The sequence below is a fragment of the Staurois parvus genome, unplaced genomic scaffold (genome assembly GCF_062004578.1).
Source record: "Staurois parvus isolate SC_StPar_1 unplaced genomic scaffold, SC_StPar_1.0 ptg000231l, whole genome shotgun sequence".
NCBI lineage: Eukaryota > Metazoa > Chordata > Amphibia > Anura > Ranidae > Staurois > Staurois parvus.
Window position 1 is genome coordinate 1,532,866 of NW_028318027.1, and position 10,133 is coordinate 1,542,998.

Below are 10,133 nucleotides of genomic sequence, written 5' to 3' on the forward strand. Positions count from 1 at the left end.
TTGAAATGGTGGATAGAATTATTCACTGACCTGTTTTCCTGTCGTTTGCCAAGAATACTTTCCCAAATCCACCTTCTCCAAGTTTCTTCACAATGTGGACGTGCTTCTCTAAGTCTATCTTCTTTAATCCTCGGGAATAGAAGGAGACCTTTCTATCCAGAAGACGTTCCACATAATAAGCACTGGAGGCCATAGTGTCCTGGAGAGAAAAAAAAGAAAAGGATGAAAGTGACCTTACCTTAATGTGGTGAAGATTCCGCTGTGATGAAGTCAAATCAGTTTTCTTTGTGTATTGGGTTCCTCTGCAGATCAACAGCGGACAACGTCACCAAATCTCCAGCTGGGCTGTAGTAGATGAGTATACCGGAATCTCTGGAAGTAGAGTCACTGATTAGAGGAGGGAGAGGCCTGCTTTATACAAGGGAGATGGGCGGGAAAGGCAGAGAAGGGAGGTTTTTGATTGGTTGACTTCTAATAGAAATGTTGTGTAAATAAACCCGGACTGTTGTTGCTGATTTGCATATTAAAAGGTTTTCTAGAGAATAGGTGATACAATTAAACATGATGAAACCCAAGAATGTTGAAACTTTACTGAATTTTAAAATGAAACTTTCCACCATATTAACAATGAAATGGAAAATTAGTTTTATTTTATAAGATTTATATTTTTAGAAGAACTTAGAATTTTAAAATAACTAATGCAAGAGTGAGTACTAACCAGATAATGAAATATGAAAAAAACGAAAAAAATCTCATTGTCACAATGGCTGTAGGTTCTTACTGTTCTTTTATACCATTAGGTCTTATTTCTGGCAGCATTGTACACCAATGGGGTTAGTTTAAAAATGACTTGATTAAAAATAAAAAATAAATGACTATAAACTGTAATCAATAGAAAACGAGTTTGCAGGATTAAAAGGACCTGTCAGGATAGAAATATTGGAGCTTCCATGTCTGAGCTTATTTCTGGAGATTCATCTCCAAACATCCTCATCATTTCTTCACTACTTGGTGGGTCAGTGACCTAGAACAAGCCATGTGTAGATCAAGTAATGGAAAATATCATACTGACATGATGTTCTGGGTGAATGACAAACCAAGTGTTGAGGCAAGGAACCCAGATCTGTAGATATTTAGATATCCCATAAATATGTAGGAAGAACCATTAAAAACAATTCAATTGAATGGGGAGGATATCAGAAGGCATTTTTGGGTTTAATTTGATATGTTTAAAAATGTGCTCAACTTACTTCAATTTCTTAGGTTTGTGTTTTTGTTGGTGACATAATTTTATGAGAAAGAAGCAATTTCTGCCACTGACACCAATGATCTTTTCAAGCTATCTGTAGGTGGCATTTTCTTCCATTGACCACAAATGTAAGGAACATTCTTCCCACTGACCATCACACTAATGTACACGGAGCTGAAGCTCTATCTATTATTAGCAGAGGTTCTCTGAGACTTGGAAGTTATGTCAAAGGTTCCTCCTTGTTGAAAAAGTTGAGAATGGATGGCATAGACACTCTTTCTACAAAATGTAAATCATTTAGATTTGTATATGACAATGTTCAGCTTAAAGTGGAATTACACATAATGGTCCCCATGAGTTACAATCTACGTTTATGTGACATCTCCATTGACAGATGTAAATAATCTGATAACAAGAAATGTATTTTATTTAGAGTTTGATGGATGTGGTTGTGTAATATGTTGTCTTATCTGTCCAAGTTCTGAAGAAAGATGGGAATTGTTTGATATTCTATTATTAATTACAGGTGATACTGTATGCCTGAAAGTTTGACAATAGGCGGAGACTATCCAGTGCCTGGGTAGTTATCTAGACAATGGGATCCAAATCTTTGTTTTCCAGATATCCATTTCAAAGGATCCTCTTGGTTAGATATGCAATAAGGGTGTCCAGCCTTCCAGGAATGCATAACTTGACCATTGGAGACCCTGTAATTCTTGCTCCAAAAAAATGTGCTGAAAGGTTGCTGAGACAATGAACTCTCTGGGATCTATTATCTCTAGTGGTATAATTTAGTAAAGTATATTGATTAGGTAACTTATTTTGTGACCACTTGTCAGAACACTCAACTGAGGGTTTCAGTGCAACATAGTGGGTATTAGAAGCCCTCCAAAACAAACAGGGAGGATACACCACAGAATTGTTTTTCAATATTTAGATCTCCCATAAATATATTGGAAGAACCATTAAACACAGTTCAATTTAATGGGGAGGATACCAGTAGAGGGAATTTTTGGTTTAATTTGATTTGGTTAAAATGTGCTCAACTTACTTCAGTTTCTTGGGTTTGTGTTTTTGTTGGTGACATATTTTTATTAAGAAGGAACAGAAAGATTGTTTTTTTTTGTTAAAGTTTTTACTTATTTTTTTCTCAGTATGGTTTTTTTTTTTTATAAGGCAAAAAAGCTTGACATTTTTTAATAAAAGCATTAACAGTTTTTTCATTATTGAAATTTTGTGTCACCTAAATGCATTGGGGTTGATTTATTAAAACTGGAAAGTGAAAAATCTGGTGCAACTTTGCATGGCAGCCAATCAGCTTCTAACTTCAGCTCGTTCAGTTAAGCTTTGACAAAAAAACCTGGAAGCTGATTGGTTTCTATGCAGGGATGCACCAGATTTTGCACTCTCCAGTTTTACTAAATCAACCCCATTGGATTTTGCAGGAAAGTGAAACTAAAAGAAACTTATGGAGATGATTTTAATGTTTTAAGCATTCTCATTGCTGGGAAAGTGGAAATTAATTCATTACTTCCAATTATTTTAAATAGATGAGTTTTGGTCTTTCTGTGCAAGGCTAAAAAACACGTTCTAGGGTATGGAGCTGTGTATGTGTGGTCAGTTTAGCAGATACGTATTTGTTGGATTGTGTTTTTAATATCTGTTACATCTAGAATACATTATTATAAGTTGAGGATGACTTTTGAGGTGTACTGCCCCCCTAGCATTGGCTGTTGAATGGGTTGTGGTAGTTATTAGCATAACACTGCCAATGTTTACTGTTCCTATTGTCTTCCTGGGGGGGTCCACCTGTACTATTGTTCATTCCATGCTTACTGTACATACAGGATCCCATCACCATTGTTCATCATGTCCCCTCTGTCTATTGACTATCAGGTGTTGGCTATTCAAAGTAGACACCATTGTTATTCTAAATTTTGTGCCTCAATCCTTTCTATGGAATATTCCAGTCTTAGAACATTGTGGGATACGTTTTTTTTTATTTGGTGGTGGTGTACCCATGAATAGCTACTAAAAATTTTGAGCTTTATGGAGAAGTTGATGGACAAGATTGGTAAAGTTGAAGAAAGGACTGAAATGATAAAATTAATGAAGGAAGCCCATGGCACCAGACACAGGAGGATATGAAATTAAGGCTTATCGATAAAATTCAGTAAATGTGATGGAAAGACAAGACTAACATTTGCTGCTGTTGGATGGTTGAGCAATGTGAATATTTAAAGGTTCAAAAAGAAGAACTTTGACTGAGTATCTTTGGATACCAGGGCCTCCTATCCCTCTTGCATTGAACTGTATTGTTGCTGTATTGTCTCCCGTTATATTGTAAAGCGCTGAGCAAACTGCTGGCGCTATATAAATCCTGTATAATAATAATAATTTGTGCTCACACTAAAAAAGTATAATTTCAGGAAGTCAAGAAAGCTGATCCAAAGGACTTAACTAAGTCAGCTATACCAAATTAAAATCTTTATGGAAGGATGTTCAAGAAAAAAATGCAACATGATCAGATCGCATTTCAGACTTATTTATTATTGGACTGCTGAGAACTGTGATCTGTGATATTTTTTTTCTTTTGTGATTATGAATTTAGTACATCCAGAGCAAATGATGGACTACAGATATTGAGATCCAGATCTATGGAAAAGAGATCACAGAGCTTTACTGGAGTCTACCTCCATGCTGGCTGCCAATGGGGTCCAATCTGCCTCCATTCTGCCTGGCTATGGGGTCTAGTCCCCCTCCCTGCTGCCTTCCAAAGGGGTCCAATGGGTCAGTAGACTTCATTTTGTGCTTAAAGAGTCTTCAGAATACAAAGGCAAAACTATAAATCGTAAAGGAGATTGCATATAAACCATTATTACATGTGTGGTCTGGTTTTACTGGCTACAAGGGGGTGACTGTTACAATAGGAGTTTATGTGAAATCTCCATTGGTAGATATCAATAGTTCTTGTCCTGGACTAGGGCACTTACAGACCATTTACCGTGATCTACCAGTGAGCCAAATTAATATGAGAATACGTGCACGTGGAAGTAAGACACTGACACTTCGCAGTAATGCCAAGTTCCAAAAATTCTGTTTTATTGAGGAACTAACAGTATCATTTATAGAGCATATGATGCAGGCAAAGCATATACATTGATTGGGTGAAAAGTCCACTGGGTTTCTGCGTGTTCGTCCATCCGTGTTGATACCTTCCAATCATTGTCCCCAAAGAGACTCATTCCCTTTTATGGGGGTTGTTTACATTAAAAGATACTTTTCTCCTAATGAGTCACCAAGGGTGAGACTCCGGATGAAGGCGCCATCTTAATTATCATCATTGTTCTGTCAACCTATATCTGATTGTTTACTTAAGAGAGTAAGGAATTTAAAGAGCAAGATACAGACAGTAGCAAGACTATAAAATTGTCATTTTACTGATCATCTAATAAAACGTGGACTGTCAATCACAATCCACTACAATCCCCCCTTAAAATGGCTATTTTATTCCTGACTGTCCCTATATCTTCTGATGTCCTAACTGCCTGGTGGCCCTCCCTCTGGAACTCTTTTAAGACGCATATAGAGCCCCTGAGTGGCTAATCCATCCCTAGAGTCTCGATACGTCCTGAGAAGGCCACAGTCAGGCACTGTCTTTCCCTGCTTATAGTTGCCTGTTAGGGGGGGGAAATTTGTAGCATTCCCTTTTTTTTTATAAGTCTGAAATATGATGATCAGGGGCCATAGTCTGTAAGGGAGTATAGGATTCCCTTTCTTCACGGGGATGTTCAACATTGTTATAGTTCAGGAATGTAGGGGAGATCTCGTTCACAGCTTTTCCTATTAGCCTCTTAATGCAAGGGATCACACAGCAGGCGACTATTGCCATTAGAATGATAATACCCAGGATAACCACCCCTGCTTGGGCGAGGGCTTTCTGCCAGCCACTCAGCCATCCAAACCACTGATCCCAGGGATGTGTAATACCAGAGTTTTCCTTAAGCTCATTTGACAGGTCCTCCAACCTCTTGATGGCCAGTGTCACCTTCCCATTTGGGCCTGTGTTATCTGGGATATACGTACAGCAGGTCATGGTCTTTGGTATCATTTTACAGACCCCCCCTTTTTCAGCTAATAACATATCGAGTGTCATACGATTTTGAAAGACCATGTTAGAAGTAGCCTCCAACTGCTCTGCTATCCCCTTTAGGGCATCTCGTGTGTAGTTTACAAACCGTTGTTGATTATAGTAGATGTAGTTTATCCAATCTACATTCTTGTTCTCAGTGATGAAGAGGAATAGGGATTCAAATCCTGCGGCCACCTGGTCTCTGGCCTTGAATTCATTGGGTACCCCCCTTGGGACTCCTATCGCATCTATATAGACATGGGGGTCAAAACTCCCTTGTGGGGCACTTCGTTTGTGCTTGGTTGCATGGGGGGGGTTAGGCGGCCCCTTAAGTAATGGATCTGAGAGGATGTGCAATGGCATTATGGCATTGGCAAGGGTACATTCCCCTCTCCATTTCCCTATCAGTCGGGTCCTAATCTTCTGATCACCACAGATCCAGAATATATCCCCCAATGACATGACCTGGTTCTGGGTGAGATCTGACCGGGCTGTACTATAAGCAGCACAGAATCCCTTTGTGAAGTTCCCCAGAAACCTTCCTCCTCCCTCATAGTTGGCATAGCAGGTATAATTACCGGGATATATAGTTAAACCATTTGGGGCCTTTTCGTCTCCTTGGATTAAGGGGTAACGCTTCTTCCAGTCCTCACATAAAGACTGGTTCGTAGAGACGTTAGTATACAGGCTTAAGACACACTCCTCTATAGAATCTGGTAGGGTTAGTGGCACCGTCCCCAGATGTGGTCTGGCATGCCCACACACATAGCAGTTGGACTTATTATGCGAGTTTGCATTGTATCTCATCCATTCTAACCACAGATTAGTGTCTGAGAGGCCGGTTTCTACTGCTATAGTATCTTCGTATGTAGGGTTTGCTATGGCCACCATCTCTGCCAACGTTTTGATCTTTGGCATAAGGGGGTTATAGGTGGGAGCAGTATCTCTGGAAGATTTCCATCGGTTTGATCTATACATATCCCTTATCCGGAATTGTCCCATCACTCCCCCATGTCCCCAGTATCCCAATCAGTAAAGCCCCTCATCTCCTGGGCTGGGGTTCTCTATGGTGAGGGTGAGTGGCATAGTTCTCCCTGTTGGGTTTTCATATGAACATGTGCCTTTTTTAAATATAGTCAATCTATCAATTAGGCTCTTCCCATTTTTATCTTTGCGGTTTAAGGCACTTAGCGGTTTATACCCCCAGTCAGGCCCCGTATTCCATCCTACTGAGCCCCAGTATCTGCATTTGTCTCCCCAATAGTCATCCGTCACACATATATATATACTACTGGAGTGATCCTGATACGTAGTACACTGCCAAGGTTGTTTCGGACAAGGTGCTATGAAGCAGAAGTCAAAGGCAAAAGTGGCCACACGGGTGTTGGAAGAATTGTACCAAAATGTTATCAGGCCACTCTGTTCGGGTGTCCCACCTTCCCTTGTGATTGCCACTCTTTGTCCCCTACCCATTCCCGAAAGCACATACAAAAGGATATATGTGTATAGTCTCATGTTTCTAGTTGTCTTCTGGGGGTGCAACTTTCTTGCAGTGAGAGGCGTGGATCCAGGTACTCTTTCCTTCTAGCTTCACTGAGGTGGCCGTCACCAGAAGCACCTGGAAAGGACCGTCATATCTGGGTTCCAATGTGTGTTTCCGCAGAAACTTCTTGACCAAGACCCAGTCTCCAGGTTGCAAAGTGTGCGTTCCAGTGTCCGCCTCAGGATCTGGAATGGAGGAGAAAACTTGCGCATGGATATTAGTCAACACACGTGCCAAAGATATCACATACTTTGTCAACGAGTCAGACTGCAACTGTAATTGTTGAGGATAGTAGGTACCCAGTCTAGGGGCGGACCCAAACAAAATCTCATAGGGAGACAACCCATGACTTCCCCTTGGTGTGTATCTAACGCTGAAAAGAGCAATAGGCAAGCTGTCCGGCCATCCCATGCCTACCTCTTGTGCCATTTTTAACATTCTTGACTTCAGGACCCCATTTAGGCGCTCTACCTTCCCACTACTCTGGGGATGATAGGGTGTGTGAAACGCAAGTGTGACCCCCAGAGCCCCCCAGATCTCTTTCGTGACATTGGCAGTAAAAGCCGGTCCCTGATCGCTTCCAACCACCTCGGGCACTCCATATCTGCAGACTATCTCCGTGAGCAGCTTCTTGGCAGTGGTTCTTGCCGTCTGGTTGGTTACTGCGAATGCCTCTGGCCATCCTGAGAACATATCCACCACCACTAGGGCATATTCAAATCGTCCACTTTTTGGCATCTGGATATGATCTATCTGGATCCTCTGAAATGGATATAGTGCCCTAGCCAGATGCTTGCTTGGAGGTTTCTCAGGTCTTCCAGGATTGCACTTGGCACATACAACACAAGACTTACAGAATCTGTCTGTGTAAGCCGTAATTCCGGGTGCCACATAGTATTTACTGATCAAAGAGTTCATTAGCATCTTGGACAGGTGTGACGCTCCATGTGCCCACTGCACTGTTGCCGGATATAAGGATCGGGGGAGCAAAACCTTCTTCCCCACCACCCAAAATCCTTTGTCCTCAACTGCTCCTTTCTGCATCCATTCCTTCCTTTCTTCTTCTGAAGCATTATCCTGGGCTTCCTGGAGTTGGTTGTCCTTGGGCTGATGAATTAACACAGACATCACCTCACTGCACATCTCTTCACCCTCTTCCTGCTCCCTGACCGCAGCTTGCTTAGCAGCCATGTCTGCCAGATGATTTCCTTTTGCTTCCATAGTGGTCAATTTACCGTGGGCCTTCACCTTCAGTATGGCCACTTGGGCTGGTAGTAAAAGTGCTTCCATAAGGTGGTTGATCGCCTTTCCATGCTTTACAGGAGTCCCAGCTGCCGTGAGAAAGCCCCTCATTTTCCAGATTAGGCCAAAATCCAGTGCAACCCCCGGTGCATATCTGGAGTCCGTGTAAATGTTAGCTGTCTGTCCTTTTGTTAATTCACAGGCTTTGGTGAGGGCCCTTAGTTCAGCCTCTTGCGCAGACATGAAAGGTGGAAGAGGTCTAGCTTGCAGTACCATTGTGTCGGTAGTCACAGCATATCCAGTGTGGTAGGTGCCAGCATTATCTGCAAAACGGGATCCATCCACAAAAAGTATTAGGTCAGGATTTGATAGGGGCGTATCATGGACTGTTGGTAGGTGTGTAGTTTCTGCCTGCATAAGTTCCAAACAGTCATGTACCACATCCTCTGGTGCCATGTCTTTGGTGTCTTCTTCTACTTCGTCTACCCCCCCCCCCCCCTGGAAGAGGGAGAAGAGTTGCAGGGTTTATCTGGGTGCATCTGACCAGGGTGACATGATCAGGTAAAAGAAGGGAGCCTTGCAGTCGCAGATGCCTGGCGGCAGATAGATGTTTTGGTTGGGTTTGGTTCAGTATTGCGGTAATGTCATGGGGGGCCAGAAGTGTGAGTGGATGTCCTAAGACCAAATCTGCCATTTTATCCAGAAGAAGATGAGCAGCAAAAACAGCCCTCAGACAGGAGGGACCACCTCGTGCAACCGGGTCTAGCCTGCAGGAGTAATAACCCAGAGGCCGGAGGCGACCCCCATGGCGTTGTGCCAGAACTCCTGTTGCATGACCCTGTCTCTCAGCCACAAAAAGCTTGAAGGGCTCATCATAATCTGGTAGACCTAATGCAGGTGCAGTGGAGATGGCTTTTTTCAGGCGATGGAAATCAAGTACAGCTTCTTCTGTCAGGGAAAAGGGTTCAGATTTCAGGGCATCATAAAGGGACTGCATCAAGACGGAAGCTTCTGGGATCCAGGAACGACAATAGGAAACCAACCCTAGAAAAGCATGCAGGGTTTTTGGTCCCTGAGGTATTGGGACATTCTGGATAGCCCGTACTCTATCCGGTGTGAGGTGACGAGTGGCTTGGGAAATGCAATGTCCCAAGAAAATGACAGAAGTTTGGCACCACTGTAACTTGTCCTTAGAAACCTTGCAGCCCTGTTCAGCCAGGTGGTGGAGGAGGCTCAGAGAGGCGATTTTTCCTTCAGAATGGTTGGTGGCACATAGGAGCAAGTCATCCACATATTGGAGCACTATGACTTCCGGGTGTGACTGTTGCCAGGTGCTGAGGATAGTTGTCATGGCCTTTGTAAATTGGCTTGGCGAATTTTGGGCCCCTTGGGGCATAACTCTCCAGGTATACTGTCGGCCAGCATGGGTAAAGGTGAAGAGATACATGCAAGAGGGGTCCAGCGGAACACTGAAGAAGGCATTTGCCAAGTCAATAACTGTGAACACTTGGGCTGTGGGAGGTACCCCTGCAAGCAGGGTGTGGGGGTTTGGTACAATGGGGGTTTCCAAAATAGTTGCCTCATTGACTGCCCTCAGATCTTGAAGCATGCGATATTTGGTGGGCTCACCTTTTGGAGTTCTTTTCTTCACTGGGAAAAGGGGTGTATTGCATGGGGACACACAGGGAATTAATGCCCCATTTTCCAGAAGTATATTGACTTGTTTGGAGATGGCGTCCATCTGGGCTTGCTTCAGAGGGTATTGAGGCTTCCGTGGCAATGGTGCTCCAGGCTTAAGCTGGACTAACACTGGAGCAACTTTCAGATGGCCAATATCCTCAGGGCCGGTGGACCAAAGAGTGAGTGGCAGCTCCTGTAAGGCCTGTTCTACATGGTCTGGCAAGGGGTGGCCTGAAACTTCTTGTAGAGACATCATCAGTGGTAATGAACATAGAGCCGAGGTGTCT

At 42.9% G+C, this 10,133-nt stretch overlaps 1 pseudogene; it reads right to left on the reverse strand.

Moving 5' to 3' along the window:
* Window positions 1-4,561: 4,561 nt before the first annotated feature.
* Window positions 4,562-7,027, reverse strand: LOC149460392 (uncharacterized; annotated as a pseudogene).
* Between the last annotated feature and the right edge of the window lie 3,106 nt (window positions 7,028-10,133).